At 34.3% G+C, this 18,100-nt stretch overlaps 1 pseudogene across 1 annotated transcript; it reads left to right on the forward strand.

Moving 5' to 3' along the window:
* Positions 1–5,489: 5,489 nt before the first annotated feature.
* LOC149572553 (protein STRICTOSIDINE SYNTHASE-LIKE 4-like) lies at positions 5,490–9,316 on the forward strand (annotated as a pseudogene). The gene is made up of 6 exons (XR_016359929.1): positions 5,490–5,755; positions 6,094–6,303; positions 7,855–7,922; positions 8,034–8,271; positions 8,741–8,876; positions 8,977–9,316. The product of XR_016359929.1 is annotated as a protein STRICTOSIDINE SYNTHASE-LIKE 4-like (transcript).
* The last annotated feature ends 8,784 nt before the right edge of the window (positions 9,317–18,100 follow it).

An 18,100-nucleotide genomic window follows, 5' to 3' on the forward strand; every position in this document is an offset into this window, starting at 1 on the left:
TTATATTAATATTCTAACAAGTTAAATTACTATGAGATAATTAATTGTTAAAAGAAGAAAAACTATTACTAAAATTTTATTTATAATGAATATAATAATAAATAATTTTAAATATATATATAATAATTAATATTAATTTTTTAATGACATTATCGAAATATTTATAAATGATTTTATAACATAATTTTTATTTTTTTTAAACATAATAAACACATTAACTGAACCATTGTCACAGGTACGCAGTACCCTACTGTCGAAGGGCCTACGGTGTCAACAGGTATAGAGTACCCCTGTCATCGTAGTACTTGTGACGACAGGTACTCTGTGACCCGCAGGGTACATGGGGCATGGGTTTCATCCCTCCCATTTAATTTTTTTAAAAAAAATTTATAAACATTTTTTCAATAACATTTTCGAAATTTAAATATATATATATATATTTTTTTTTTTTAAAATAAAACATTTCCTCAAAACGTTTTCGCATATAAATTTTTTTAATAAACAATTTTATTTGCAGGGACCCCGATCTTTTATTATAACATTTTCCACATCATTTTTAAATAAATACTTTTATTGATAAAGATCTCAGCCTATAAATATATCTACAAGTTTCCTCATAACAACTACCTATATATCGAGGTCAAGACCTATTCTAAGGTATGCATGCAACGTATTCTTTTTTGGATTTATCCATTTATTCCATCTAAGAGGATTCATCCATAACATTTAAACCCTAGCCCAATAAATTCCTCAAATCTATGCATGATGTGGTTTCCTTTTTAAATATCCATGACAAGAATGCATATAACTGAAATATTCAACACATGAAATCCTCATAAAGCAATCAGAAGACACGAGGAAGACAGGAAGTGGAAGAAGTGAAATAACATATGCAAAATCACAAGTGTCTACTTGGACACTAATGCTAATTCCCTTCTCCTTCAAAACTGCAGAGTAAGCCCCTTCCTTCTCTAACGTTCGTTGGCTCCCAAAAATGCTCCCTGAGCTACTAGGAGTGCCTGAATATAACAACCTCTTAGGAAGCACCTAGAATGTCTCTAGAAACAACTAGAAGATAAGATAAGCATTGACAACTAAGCATGAGCTTTTTTCCAGCCTTCTAGATAAGTCACTAGGTTGTAAACACCATGTGCTTAATTTGTGCGCTAACTCCTACATTGTAGACATACGTACATAAAAGAGGTGCGCATACTCCTAGGTAGACTTATGACTTTTATTTTAATTATTTTATTATTATTAATATTATTATTTATATATTATTTTATTATTATTATTTAATTTATTTTATTGAATTAATTTCCTATTTAATTAATTACAATGTCAAAATATCATAATATTATATTTATTTTTTTCCAAAATAATTAAATCTTTTAATTTTAGACTTAATAGAAAATTCACCAAAGACTTCCAAAATAAAATATGAAAACCCATCATAGAACAATCCATACAAAATCAGTCTAAGGGGTTAAAATCACAAATTACGTCATTCGACGCATTCAGTAGGTAAAACATCTCAGATACTTGTCCTACCTTTCTAGGACAAATGGTTTAAGGGTTTAGGAGTTGGACTTGAGAATTTGTCTCCCCTCTCTTACCATTGAGATAGTGTGATAGGGTACACTCATCTTGGCAATTCAGGGAAGTTGATACCCGGTACCTACAACCTACATAAAAGCTATGCATGTACATACACAATATATATATGCTAAGCTAAACAGGCAATGGCAAGAAGTGGTGCATTGTGCAAATCCCGACTAGCAGGTGACTACGACTCCCCTCCTTAACCACATCAAAAATGCCATACATAAAGAAACAAACACACGCACCATACACATGTAGTATGGGGTAAGTATCCATAAGACAACACATATAATAATCCATTTAGCTAAACATCATCAATAACTAAGAATAATGTAATAATCATCATGCATACATGAAATGTAGAGTCTAAGTAATCTCGTCATATATCAATTGAATCTGTAACACAATATCTGATAGTCTCAAAACAATGCTACTAACCATCAACATAAAATTGGCCTAACAGAGTTTGGCAATGATAGCAACAATGTAACTAGAAAAAAATGTAAACTAGGGCAAGCACTTCACAAGATATCTTCAAATTGTGGAATAGGATATGCATATCTAGGACAATTCCTAAAATGTTCTATGTTTTTAATGAAAATAGATAATTCAAGATAATTGATGGATGAATATGGATACTGCAATGCTAAATGATCCCACAATGCTCTCAAATTATCTAAAATTCTCACAAATTCATAGAATGCTAAAATGCACAAGTTTAGTTCAATAGATTTCTTAATATTGCTAAAATTTATAGGATTGCTAATTATCTTGAACGTGAGAAATATGTCTCATTTTATATATTTTAGTGACCTCAAGCCTAGGTGGAAAGATCTAACAATGGAGATCAAAATTTAGAAAGATCAATTATTAACATTGACTTTGTTAGAGAAGTTGAAATAAATATGGATTTAGTTGGAATGTGAGAGAAAGAATAGGAAGAATGTGGAAGGGAAAGACACATGTCAAGTGTCTCACAAAGAGCATTGAGAATAAGGTGGAGGGACTCATTCCTCATGGAGAATCTTTTTATAAGTGTCTCATGAGTCACCTTTGACCACATGGGGTGTTTAAGAGAATCTCCAAAATAATAGGCAAGGTAGCATGGACTAGGTGTATTAAGGACATGTGTTAATGGGACTTAGTCTCATAAGCCCACATACCCCTTCTTGACCCCTTAGAAATAGGATTTATTGGTGAGAATAGGGTCATTTAATAATTAAAATAAATCAATTATTTTAGCAAAAGTGATGTGTCAAGGGACTTGGACAAGTGAGGTGGAAGATGAGGACTTAGTTGTAAGGTGAATATATGATTAACTAATTAAACCCCTTAATATGATTAATTAGAAAACTTTGAGTAAGAATAATGGACTATCTATGAAATAACAAGTTTTAAATTAAAGAATTCATTTAGTAATAGAGGAATAGACCATAATTTAAACAATAAATACTTAATCAATTTATCAAGCCAAATCCTAGTGTATAAACTTATCACCATTGTCTTCACTCTAGTTTTATCTTTATTATTTTCCTTCTTGAGGTCTTCATCCTCTTCAACATCATAACCCTAGGCCTCCTTGTATTTTAATTTATAGCAGAATGAGTGACAATCTAGCATGAGTGGAGTGCTTGTTTCTTCCACCACTTCATGGATAAGATAATTGGCTTTCTTTATCTTAAATTTTCCTTTCAACTTGAATAGGGTTTTTTTTCTTTTTCATCAATGGTTTTTATCTTAATAGTGGGGTCTATTGTAAAAGTTGAGTGTATGAATTTTTGGCTAGGTGACACAAACCACCTTTAAGGCTAGAGTTCCACAGGCATTTCTTCCTATTAAATCTAGCAAAATTACTGATACTTGCAAAGATAAGATATTGAGGCAGAGGGGTTTCATGGACCTCAATTTTCTATGGAGGGTAGAGAGCAAGGTAGAAACTTGCTAGAGATGAAAAATAAGCCCCATGTGGATTTGGTCTTTTAGCCTAGCTTTTGACAATATAAAAAACCTCTTTACTAGAGTTCTCAAGAGAGTTCAACGAAAAGAGTGAGAAGGAAATTAAAATCTTATTATGAAAATGATTCATAATAGGCATGTGATAATAGTAATAGACCTTAAATAAACCTTCTATAATGAAATGTTTCATGACCATAAGACATATCTCATCCCAAGGTTCAAAGTTTGGCCCTTTCATAACCCTATGCATTTTTATAGGGGATTCATCTTGACAGAGAATTGATTCAAGCTCTGCATGTTTAAAAATTGGCTCTAATTCCACCAAATTCCTTCTAGTCATCTCGTGACCTTCACAGTAACATCTTCATTGACTTCACTATTGATGGGCTCCCACAGTAACTCATCTAGCAATAAGGAGATGTTCTCCACAACAAGTCAAATTGTGATATTGCTATCAAGTTTTAATTGTGTAGTTTTTGAGTCAATGAGTGCTAAGTGTTATATTTATTATCATTAAAGATGGGTTTGTATAAACCACTACTCATTAAAGATGGGTCAATGAGTTTGATGCAAAAACTACACAGTTAAATCCTAATGGCAATATCACAATTTGACTTGTTATGGAAAATATCTCCTACTTATTAGTTGGTGAACTCAAGAGGTTTTTTTTATGAATGGCTCTTAAGGCATAACACTTGGTGAAGGTTTTACAAATGGGGTTGCAAGCATAGTTCTAACTTATCAATGGAGGAAACTACATAGTTAAGTGCGCTTGATCTGGAGTAGTACTAGTATGGGTGACCTCCCAAGAAGTCTCGATGCTTCACCTTTGTGAGCATCACCTAGATCCAACGAGTGCTAACTGTTCTATTCATTTCTATGAGAGTTGTGTTTGTGTAAACCATTACTCATGAAACATGGGTCAATGAGTTTGACTTAGAAACTACACAATTAAATCCTAATAGCAATATCACAATTTGATTTTGTTGTGGAAAACATTTCCTACATATCAATTGATGAGATTAACAAGATTTCTAACAAGTGGTTAATAAGGCACAACACATGGTGAAGGTTTTACAAACAGGGTTGCAAGTAGAGTGGGTTTGATAATGAAGGAAACTTTGTAATTAAGCGAGCTTAAGATGGATTAAAACTACGATAGCTAACCTCCTGGGAAGTCTTGGTGCTTCACCACCTAGATCCAATGAGTGCTAAGTGTTCTATTCATTGTCATGAGAGATGGGTTTGTGTAAACTATTAATCATAAAATATGGGTCAATGAGTTTGACTCGAAAACTACATAGTCCTAGTAGCAATATCACAACCCTTCTAGCTATGGCCATGATAGAGAAAATTGAAAAGAAACATTTTCAGCATAGCTTATCAAGTTCTCAATGAACTAAGAAAAACCCCCTCTTTGCACATATGCTAGACTATAGCATCATGCTTTTTGGGCTAAATTATCACTCTTTCACCATCCATGTTAAGAAACCCAAAGATGCCCTCAGTAGCAACCCACAAAAATAATGGAACACACTGGCCATAATTACTCTGCATTTCTCAATAAAAATCGTAGCTAGTGAGCACATCTCACTCGTGTCACCATTCTCTTCTACAATAACACAAGATTCTTGATAAATTGTTATCATAATAGCTTAATTTGTTCTATAGCTTCATATTTTTGTTGTGTTTGAAAGCAGTGTAGAAATAATTGAAGAGGTCCAAAAGTATTGAATATGACATTTCAAAATTAAATAATAAACAATAATAATTATATTTAAGTTAGGATAAGGTGTCAATCAAAGATTAATCATATTTAGATAAAAGTGACATCTGAGTATGATATCTTTGGACATATTTTAGTAAGATTTTTTTTTAAATATAAGAATGCCAATCCTAATACATCAGCTTTTGGCATTACATACTCTACTCCTTCCTAGTAGAGTTCATTCGCATTTAAAAACATTTCTCTTTGGCAGTATCTTGAATTCTTGTACATATAATGACAGACACTAGGGGCTCTTCAATTATGCGATCTACTGTAATTTCTGCAAATAACAAGATTCCGTAGAAAGAGAGAAAATGGGTTGGATCACTCCTGCAAATTATAGCATTTTCACCAATTTCACCCGGTCCCAGCATTTTTCAGTCCGATTATGAACCTCAAGCCCACTTCGTTAAGAACAATGTTCTGCAGGTAAACACTGTTTTCACAAACAAATAGCAAATCTTTGGGCTCTAGTTAATAGTTTGTTTTTTTGTCAAACATTCACTGCATTGAATCTTATCAGATCGTATATGGCGGTGAAAACTTTTTCATCAATTTTGATGACTCGTCTATTTTTCTCTTTACATAATAAAAGATTCAGAAATTGCATAGCAATATTATAGATTGGAAATTTATAAGATACATCTTGTCATTTCTCACTTATCATTCTGTGATTTTGCTAAAAGGGTTGATTCTATTCATGATATCAGATTTTTTTTCAAGTTAAATGGTTTATACTCAGATTAATCTGAACTCCTTGTGTTCAGACTATTGAGAAATTAGGGGAAGGCTTTTTGGAGGGGCCCGAGGATTCAGCTGTAGACGGGAACGGGCTGATTTACACTGCAACTCAAGATGGGTGGATTAAAAGAATGCATCGGAATGGATCATGGGAGGGTTGGAAGAAGGTGGGAGGAAGTCTTCTTGGCCTCGCTGTGTCCAGGAGTGGACATATTATTGTTTGTGATCCTGAGCGGGTAAGATTACTACTATTACAGTTGTTTTGATTTCATTTCAGTAGTTTAGGATGTAGTAAATTTGTTAAAATTATTTTGATTTTTATTTAGAAACTTAAAATTTGAGAAGTTTTAATTAGATAAAGTGGGAGGGAGCTGAATTTTTATATTAAGTCAGATAAATAGAAATGAGTTACAAGAAGTGAACTCAAATAGATCACCACATTCTAATATTTTAAAAATGCTAAAAAATATAAACAAAAATCAAATCAAGATTAAATTAGAGGGAAGGGATCTTAACCTCTTTCAATATTGATTCATCTTCTTCAAAATGTTCAAGAAAGAACATAGCACAGAGATCGACATAGCAGAATTTGGATGAGCTCAATATTTTGTTCATCGTATATTTGTGATACTGCTATCAAGATTTGACTGTGTAGTTTTTGAGTTAACCTCATTGACCTATATTTCATGAGTAATGGTTCACAGGAACCCATCTCCTATTTATCTATCACATCCTTAATAAAATTTACGTCTTTCAATTATTTTTGTTTTTCTAGATAAAAGATTGAAGTAAACAATAGATTATATTGAGATTAAGAACAATTGTTTTTTAGCATAACTTAAGCCACAATGAATGATGAAACAAACCATGACTTCAATAAGGCCACTCAAAAGTCAATTCTGATCAAAGTCAGTAACCCTGTTAATTTTAAGGCATCTACCACATATTGTTGCAATTACTAATATGAATAGTTTGACTGACAAAATCAAAACAGAAAAGTCAGCAGAAATCCTCATCTTTGCTCATTTTGCCTCAGCTATTCATCTTCTCCTGTCCACACTGCCAGCTGTAGGTAAAGATCTACATTTGAGGACAGCTCTTTTAACATTTTTTTGGGTTAATGTGGAGAGCTAATATATTATTATTAAATAGAGTTCAAGAGGGAAAAAAATCAGTAAGAAAACCCTCTATTCTTGCTGAAATGTATCTTGAAAGATAATTTCTCTGACACATAATGTCATCTTTATCAATTGAACTCTAATTCAAGAACTCTTTCTAACATTTTTACATAGAAACATAATAATCTTGAAAATCTCTAATTTTGGAAAAAAGAGGGGTAAAAATCTCTAATTTAACTTTCTGTTAGCATCCTCATTAATCTTGACATGAACAAAACCTGTTCTAAAAAGTGATGGAATCAACTGTAAGCAAATGCTCAAACTCGTTCTAGTTCCTTCAACATTATCTTAGGGTCTTCATGGTTATTTTTCACAAGAACAATGGCATATAGAATCCCCTCATTTTCTTCTTCAGAGGGCACCAATAGCATAGTCTCTTAACATGTTCCTCAATACAAATTATTTAGGATGTTGTGCCAAATTAGCTACAGTTATTTTAAACTATTTTATATGATATATAAGATCAATTTAACTAATTCAACACAAGTCAGGTGTATAGACTCCATTCAAAAGACCAATGGATGCCCTTTAAATTCTTTATATGCATATCGTGGGACACCATGTTTGTTTGATCCAAATAGACAAGGAAACATATTCATTACTCTGCAGGGCCTGCTCAAAGTTAGTGATGAGGAAGTCTCTATTATAACTTCTGAAATCGATGGAGAAAAAATCAGGTTGGTTATGGGCTTTCATTTATACTAATCGAGCTCAATACTTAATATCTCACTGTTGAGATAAAAACTTGCATGGAACAAGCGCTATGTTTAATGATTTGGTGTTTTCAGATTTGTTGATGCAGTTGGGGAAGGTAGTGATGGAAGTTTATATTTCTCAGATGCCAGTACAAAGTTTCCATATAGCCGTTGCATTTTGGACTTTCTAGAAGGAGAACCATATGGCCGCCTTCTCAAATATGACCCACAAACTAAAAGGACAAGTGTGCTGCTTGATGGCCTTGCCTTTGCAAAATGGAGTAGCCCTACCTCCATCTGAAGACTATGTGGCTATCTGCGAGAGTTGGAAGTAAGTTTTACATGATAATTATAATGGCATAGTGTAGTAATTTATCTTATAATAAGTGTATGCACATAATTTAATCTATTTTTTCTTGAGAGCTTTTAGTTTTCGCTGTGTGATTTATTTTTCATATCAGACCATAGAATATGATCTTATCATCAAAGATCATTTTCTCTTTTAAAGTTAACTCATTCTGATTACAAGTACATGGAACATGATTGAAAACATTGGTAAAAAAATTGATCATACAATCAAATACTAAGTTATCAAGATAGATTAAGTTAGATTATATGTGTTCTAATTACTGACAAATAAACATTTAAGATTGAACCTATATTGAAGATCATTAGAATTCTGAGTGTCTAGGAGAATTAAGGGTGCAACTATAAAATTTCAACTAATATTCAAGAAAAATACTAATTTGATCTATATATATATATATATATTTAAGCTATAAATTCTTGTAAGTGGATAGGTTTAGGTGTCTTAAATATTGGATTAAAGGAGAGAAATCTAGGAAAACAGAAGTTCTTATGGATAATTTGCCCGGAGGCCCCGACAACATAAATATTGCTTCAGATGGACATTCATATTGGATAGCTATACTAAAGGTACCTAAAAATATTCATTTTCTATCGCTATCTAGTTAAAGGTACCTAAAAAATCTCTCTAGAAAATTGAAAACTAATTCGTACTTCTTAATGTGTACAGTTGTGTATCAAGGCAGTACAATTCGTGTTCAAATATTCCATTTTCAGACATATATTGGCAAGATATCCAACATTATTGAATCAGTTTGGGTTCACAACTGGTTGGGCAATGGTGGCAAAGATTGGAGAAGATGGTTCAAATGGGAAAGTTATATCATTTGTGACATTTGCCATGGAGGTGGGAGAATATCTCTACTCAGGCAACCTGAACACCAAGTTCCTTGGTCGATTGAATTTGAATGAAGTCCCTCAATAGATCATCTTTTTATAGTAAAGGGCCATTAAAACAATTTTATTGTAGATGTTATCTTGTGTATATAATTTTGACTAAAATGCCTTCATATTTTATGTGGAGATCCTTTGAAAAATGATAAATATAATTATACTCGGATGACAAACAATTCAAAGAAAGTCTTTGCGATAGAGGTGGAGGCACCTTCAACTGGAGCAACGAGGAAGGTGAGCGCTAGAGCATAGGTATCAGCACCAATTTTAAATGGCATATACACATCATACACTCATATTTATATTCATAATCAATGATAAGGGATATTGTCAATCTCCAATAAAATAAGTTAGAACAAGTGTCATAGAATGGTTAAGTAGTTGCTTTATAATTATAGAGTTGTAGTACAAATAAAATAAAAATAATAACTTTTTCAATTTACATTTTTTTAAAAATGAATAATTGTCTAATTTTAATATAATATATTTTTAAAATGAAGTATATAATTTATATTGTAATATAGTTGTGGTAATAGAAATATTTGTTTGGTTATAAACATTTAAATAATTATTTTAATCGTTAATTTTTAATTATATTTTTGTTATGTCTTAATCTTAATTTTATTTTTAAAATTTAAAACTTATATATATATATATATATATATATATATATATATATATATATATATCATATTATAATACTATTTATGATATTATATTTTAAAATATTATTTGTACAATTTAATAATCTACACTTCAATTTGCTATACTAAAATATAAAATCACTTAAGAAAATAACAACAATGAATTGGCATATAGTCTCAAACTCATTGAACCAATCAAAAACTAGAAAATTAATATACAAACATTCTAAAGTTAAAAATTTGTCATGTAACTTATGAAAATTTAATATTTTATTTTAAAAAATTTAAATAATATGAAACTTCATTTATTAACTTGTTAACTTAAGCAATTCAAAAAGTGTCACAATAGTACTAGCCTATGGGCAAGTACTAATAATAATAGAAGGTATTAACTAACAATCGCACCTTAAGGGTGTAATATATATGTCGAATAAGTTTGGTATTAATATTGAGTCAATTGTAATTAGGAGCTAGTAATAAATGTATTTGAAAATCAAGCACATATGATGGAATGTTACTTTCTTTTGCTTTTATCTTAAAAGAATGTGTATATTGTGTTCATAGGAGAGAAATGGTAAACTGAAATTACAGAATTTTTATTTTTTTCGCCCCAACAAAATTAAGTATTGTTTGGTTTTTTATGAGTATAAAAAATAGTTATTTAAAATTGAGATTTTCTATATCTAAATCAAAACAAAGTAGTCTCTAATTGTAGTATGTAGTTTGCATGAAATTCATCAAAGTGTATTCTAATTTGATTGGATGTAGATTCGTGCTTGTTTCTAAAATAAGAAATATTAGTTTTCCAAAAGTGAGAAGACATGATATATTAATAAATATCAATGGTTCAAGGTTCATGAGGGAAAGAACCAGCAAGAAAACCCTCAATCCTTACCAAATACAACGGAATGTAAACTTAGAGGAGGTATGTGGGACCTTAGAAATGCGCTTATAGCATGGGCTACAAGTAATATTGCTTGGCTTACACAAATTGTTTAGATTGCATAAATTCATTAGGCATAGTTGGAATTATCTTTTTATCCTGATGTAGATGCTGTTTGATCTGATAGTTGTTACAAGCGTTCCTCCTCTATCCTCTGAGCTACAAATGGATCTGTGCTCATATGTGCATATCCATCAAATGTAAAAATCAGGTGTATGTGCAAGCAGGAAATATCTTTAACTCTTGAAATTGCAGTGACCATAATTCCTTGTCGGTCAATGTTTCCAATGTCAATTGTGGCACGTTGCAAAGTAAGCCCTTGAGCTTTGTGTATGGTCAATGCCCATGCCATTTTTAGTGGTTTTTAGTGCCGATTTTCATGACTCAATGGATTTATTGGCACATCATTTGATTGATTCATGTTCCATGGTGGGTCAGTATATTTTTTGAAGCGTACAACAACAAATAAGGGAATTTGTGGTGGTGTTTCATTTATTTTCTAAACAATTGTTGTTACTTGGCCAAGTGCACCATTGACTAGTCATGTATCAACCCACAAATTAGAGGATAGCATAACTTTTTGCCCAATGCATAGAAGTACCTTTGGTTGCAGTCATTCATCTTTTGGATCTAGAATTGTTGAACCTCTTAGTTGTTCTACTATGCAAAGGGCTATTTCCTTTGTTGTACATAATAGCATTTGTTTATTATGTAATGAAACCATTTCACTTGTGGAAAATAAGTGAGTAGATTGTACAAACATATGTTGCTCTTTGGTGATCATTGAGGAGTGTGATCTTGACATCAGTAGTTTCCAATCAGCAAATGTTGGTTCTCCATTTTGTAAGTTTGAGAGAAGGTTATGAAACCTTATTGAGTAGCATCCTGTCCATCTTGATGAAATATTTTCTTCAAAGTTAGAATTGTATTGATTTGCGCCAAAGTGTTCCCCCATATGATGTTGATGCATACATTGGAATGTCTGTCACTGGTGGTAATTGCCCTAAATCACCAAATAGGAGCATAGATCACCCTCCAATGGGATGTTACTTTGACATGACAATTCTTCCTGTAATCATCTATCAATTTTTTCCATTATCTGTAATGAACCGTACCAATAGGCCACTAAACAAACTCTAGATTTAACACACTGCTAAAATATATTGCTGAAATAAAAGAAATAATAGTGCCAATGTATTCATTCAATGAAAACCAAATGTTTTTACAAATGATATGGCAAATTTCAGCACCAAAACATTATGACATAGCACATTACATAGAAACCCTAACTGGATGTATACAATTGAGAACTTGTTGCAACTACAGATTGAAAAGAAGAACCTGGATTGATCAAATACTGGGGACTGACTGCTGAAGATGATATGGCAACTCCAACTGAAACTCCAAATCAACAATTAAGCACAAATGAAAGGACTGAAATATCCTTCCCACAGCTGCAATAATTCAGGTGATCTCTCACAGCCTCAAAATTGCATACCAATTGAGAGTTTTTGTTCTCAATGGCCAATTGTGACTATTTGCAAAAACCCTAGGCTCCACAACACACATAAGCAAAAATCAATAATAAGTCTCGATGATAGAGAATGAGCCCTCAATGCCTATTTATTCTTTTTTCCTTGATAGGTCAGCCTCCCTTTTTAAAAAAATTTCTCTGCTTCTTCCAGCAACCTCTAGAAGCTTTTTTTATTATTTAATTTATAAAGTTACCTTGTAATATATATTTTTTAATTGATAACTTTATAGTTCCTCCCAAAAAAAAAAATGGGACATTACAGGTTCGCCCCTCCTAAAATTGCTTGGCCTCAAGCAATCTTAATGCTGGATGCTGCAAAATCACTTCTCCCTCCCAAGTAGCATCTTCAATAGGAAAATATTTCCGCTTAACTAGATACTCTTTGATTACTCTCTTGCGAAGCTACTTCTCTCTACTATCCAGAATGAATTTTGGCACTAAGATCAATTTTCCTTCATCATCCAAGGGAGGTAATACTGCAGAAGGCATCACATTCTGACCCAACGCCTTTTTGAGGCGTGATACATGAAACACATTGTGCACTCAACTATCTGTGGGAAGCTCCAACTCATAAGCCACCTCACCAACTCGTTTGATGATCTTGAATGGTCCATAATAGCATGGCTTGAGTTTCTCTATACCACTCTTCTTGAGAGTGGGCTGCTTATATGGCTGCAACATGAGGTAAACCATATCATTTACCTCAAAACTATGCTCAGTCCTCTTCTTGTCTGCATACTATTTTTGCTGGTTCTAAGCTCTAGCAATGTTGTTTTTGAGAGTAGCAACTATATCCTTACTTTCTTGTAATAGTTCAGCTGCACGGGGTACTCGACTGTCTCCCAACAACAAATCTAAGAAACTAGGTGCCTCATAACCGTAAAGTGTCATGAAGGGTGTCATTTGTATAGTCATATGATATGTAGTATTGTAACAATACTCACAGAGATATATCCATCTGATCCAAGCTCGCTGTTGATCTGCCACATAATTCCTCAAATACCCTTCCACCCATTTGTTTACAATCTCTGTTTGACCATCAGTCTATGTGTGATAACTGGTACTAGGTGTAAGCTCAGTGCGAGACAACCAAAATATCTCCTACCAAAAGTGACTCATGAAGCAGCTGTCCCTATCACTCACAATGCTCCGAGGTAACCCATGTAATCTAAAAATCTCCCTGAAGAAGACCTCTGCCACCTGAGTTGCTGAGTATGTAGTAGCGATAGGGAAGAAGTGAGCATATTTTGTCAACCTATCCACCACCACATAGATATAATCACGCCCTTGGGCCCTAGGCAAGCCCGTAATAAAATCCATAGAGATGCACTCCCACTTCCTGTTAGGAATAGGAAGTGGTTGTAGGAGCCCTGCTGGATAAGTGTGCTCTTGTTTGTTCTGCTGGCAAACATGACACTCACGCACATACTAAAAAACATCGACCTTAAGTCCCTTCCAAGTGAATCATTCCTGTACTAACCTGTAAGTCTTGAAATACCCAGGATGGCCTACTGTAGGTGAATTATGGAATGCTCTCAAAATCAATTGCTTCACTTTTGATCTTGGGACTAAGTAAATCCTATTCTTGTAAATGATCAAATCATCTATGAGAGTGTATCTGGTGTCGAATTGTCCCCTCCACTATAGAAGAGGCCCACGTGTCTTTGGCATATTCTGTGACAATCAAGTGTTGCCAATCCTCTGATATCCGAATCATAGAAGTGAGATTTGGCCTTTGGGATAAAGCATCTGCAACAATATTCTGTATCCCCTTAACATATGTGATATCAAAATCATATTCCTATAACTTACTCACCCACTTCTGTTGACGATCATTCAGGTCCCGCTATCCCAAAAAGTGCTTCAAACTATTATGATCAGTTTTAATACAAAATTTGCTACCCATAAGATACTATCTGAATTTGGCCAAGGCATGCATGATGGCCAGCATCTCCTTATCATATATGCTAAATGATCTCTCAACCCCTCTGAGTTTCCTACTCTCATAAGCTATAGGATGCTTGTCCTGCATGAGTATAGCACTAACTCCCTCTCCAGAAGCATCACATTGAAGCTCAAATGGCTTTGTGAAATCAGGCAATGCTAATACTGGACATGTAGTAATTATTTCCTTGAACTTCATAAAACACTCCTGTGCCTCCCGAGTCCACACAAATGCCCCTTTCTTAAGCAAATCTGTCATGGGCACTGCATGTCGTGAGTACCCACTAACAAACATGTGATAGAATCCACATAGACCAAGGAACCCTCTTAACTATGTAAGGTTCTCTAGTGGTAGCCAATCTACAATAGCACGGATCTTTTCAGGATCCATTTGCACTCCTTCCGCACTAATGATGTGTCCAAGATACAACAATTTTGTCATTCCCAGATCACATTTGGACTCCTTGGCATACAAGGAATCACTCTGTAAAATGCTTAATACTATCTCCAAGTGCTCTAAATGTTCCTACCATGTCCTGCTATAGATCAAAATATCATCAAAGAACACTAGCACAAATTTCCTCAACTGATGGTGGAAGACCTTGTTCATAGTGGACTGAAAAGTGGTAGGTGCATTAGTCAAACCAAAAGGCATGACTACAAACTCAAAATGACCGTAATGACATCTAAAAGCAATTTTTTCAATATCCTGCTCTCGAACTCTGATCTGGTGATAGCCTGATCTCAAATCAATTTTTGTGAAATAACAAGCCCCATGCAATTCGTCTATCAGCTCATCGATGTGTGGGATGGTATACTTGTTCTTTATAGTTCTCTTATTCAACACCCTATAACCAATACACATTCGTAGAGTTCCATCCTTCTTTTTTACCAAAACAACAGAAGATGCAAAAGGTGACTTACTTGGTCTGATGTGTCCCATTGCTAGCAACTTGTTGATGGTCCTCTCGATCTCATCTTTGAGTCATTTTGGGTGCCAATATGGTGTGATCATGACAGGCTTAGCACCTTCCTCCAACTCAATAATGTGCTCAATACCTCTGTCTGGTGACCTGCCTGGTGGAATCTCACTGAATACCTTCCCATACTTGATTCTCAATTTTTGAATATTTGGATGATATTCAGTCTTATGTTGCTCCCCCTGGGTAGGCATCAAGGCACATATTGCTGCCCATTCTATGTTATTATGCCTGGCTAATCTCTCCAACTGCCTAAATGAGATAGTCCTAACATCACCATTACGGATAGCCTTCAGCACATGAGTCCTGCCATCCACCACGAATAGTATCTCCATATCCTCCAATCTCAGGGTAACCTCCTTCAAAGAATGTAGCCATTGCATCCCAAGTACTATGTCCATGTCACCCACGTTGACCACATGATAGTCCGCCTTAAACTCATAATTGTTTAGGCGCAAAGGTAGATCTCGCACCATCCTATCACAACAAAGAGTATATCCATCAACTACTTTAACTCTTAGCCCCTCGAACTCCTCAATAATGAGTCCACGTCTCTCCACAAATTGTGCATCAATGAAATTATGTGTGGCACCTGTATCCAACAGAATAATAATCTTTTGTCCTGCCAAGACTCCTCGAAATCTGAAAGATCCGTCTCTTTAAATACTAGACAGACGTGCCTCCTATAAATGTATCTTTGGAGACTCTTTTTTCTCAGCACTATCTACCTCTTGTTCACCCTCTACCTCATCAGGATCCTCATCATGGTGCTCTGAGATGTCTGAATCTGAAGCTTCATAATAAGCCTACATCACCCAGTTAGCCTTCCCCGTAGGCTTCATAGGACAATCATGACTAAACTCATAGGGACCTTTGCAAAAGAAGCATAGCTTCTTCCTATGCAAGTCATTAAGTGTTTCCTTATCCCAAGGTGCAGCTAGCTTGTCTTTTGAGTCACTTACCTTCTCTTTGCCCTTGCTGAATTCCCCTTTGTTATCTCTAAATGATGAAGAACCCTTTGAACTAAACCAGTTTGCTGGAGCTGCAAGTTCCATACTGCGGGCTTTCTTCATGGCTTCCTATAATGTGGGAGGATCAAAGGCCTTTACCCACCCCTTGAGTGGTTTAGTTAATCCCTCTGTGAATAAAATGACTAGCCTCCTATCTGAAATGTCAAGCACCATCACTGCAAGCTTTTGGAAGTCATTGATAAATTGTTCTAAGCCTCCTGATTGTCTCAACTGGGCTAACTCCCAAAAATAAACTTCATGATTTTTTTTATCAAACCTTTCTATCAATCTATCCACAAAATCCTGATAAGTGGTTACCTGATTGTGTTGCAATGTGATCATGCCATGTGTCCACCAATCATGTGCTACCCCATCTAAGTGTAAAGTGGCATACTTGAGTGCTTCAATTTCTGTCATAGTCTTCAGAGATAGGAAAGTATCCACCTTATGAATCCAAGCACAAGCAGTCATTTTTCCACTGCCATCAAATGTGGGTAATACCAACTTGTTGGTGACTTGTTGCAACTCACTGTGTTTATCTACTTGCTTCTGCCTGGCAGCTCTATAGTTTAGGTACCTATCAAATGTCCATCCATCCTGTACATATTCTGGTAATGAATCCTAGTCATTCCTCACTTTTTGGAGTTCATCTATAATATCTATTACCATAGCATCAATTGTGTGTGTTGGAGTTTCTTCTTTAAATGTAGGACGTGTGGATCTGTTAGTTGTTCTAGACTGTGTCCTATGTTGTGATCTTGCTATGCTTATGTCATCCTGATCATGATTATTTCTCCTATTTTCCCCAATCAAATGTTGCATCATAACCATCATCACCTCTGTACTTGCCTCTATTGACTGTAGAAGCCTCTCTTGTTGTTGTGAAGTCTCATCATCTCACACACTTCTAGATGGGCTTGGAGAATGTCTCTCAGCCATATTCTTAGTTATGCTAGTTCCTATGTAAACTAAATTAAATGGTGGTTGGATAACCCTATCAGGCTGGCAGGAAATTGCTCTGATACCACTGTAATGACCCGTACCAATAGGCCACTAAACAAACTCTATATTTAACACATTGCTAAAATATATTGCTGAAATAAAAGAAATAATAGTGCCAATGTATTCATTCAATAAAAAACAAATGTTTTTACAAATGATATGGCAAATTTTAGCACCAAAACATTATGACATAGCACATTACATAGAAACCCTAACTGGTTGTATACAATTGAGAACTTGTTGCTACTACAGATTGAAAAGAAGAACCTGGATTGATCAAATACTGGAGACTGACTGCTGAAGAGGATATGGAAACTCCAACTGAAACTCCAAATCAACAATTAAGCACAAATGAAAGGACTGGAATATCCTTCCCACAGGTGCAATAATTCAGGTGATCTCTCACACCCTCAAAATTGCGTACCAATTGAGAGTTTTCATTCTCAATGGCCAATTGTGACTATTTGTAGAAACCCTAGGCTCCACAATGCACATAAGAAAAAATCAATAATAAGTCTCGATGATAGACAATGAGCCCTCAATGCCTATTTATTCTTTTTTCCTTGATAGGTCGGCCTCCCTTTTTTAAAAATTTTCTCTGCTTCTTCCAGCAACCTCTAGAAGCTTTTTTTTAATTTAATTTATAAAGTTACCTTGTAATATATATTTTTTAATTGATAACTTTACAATTAATTCCTCCCAAAAAAAAATGGGACATTACATTATCTTTGGCCCAATGAAACTCATTTCATTTATTAGAAAATACCATATGAATTGCATTGATTGTTGGAATGCTGCGAGTGTTTTCCCTTGCAATGGTAGTATTTCTTTGATTGATATTCA

This window comes from Cupressus sempervirens, chromosome 2, assembly GCF_028749045.1.
Source record: "Cupressus sempervirens isolate cs-2001-9-10 chromosome 2, ASM2874904v1, whole genome shotgun sequence".
NCBI lineage: Eukaryota > Viridiplantae > Streptophyta > Pinopsida > Cupressales > Cupressaceae > Cupressus > Cupressus sempervirens.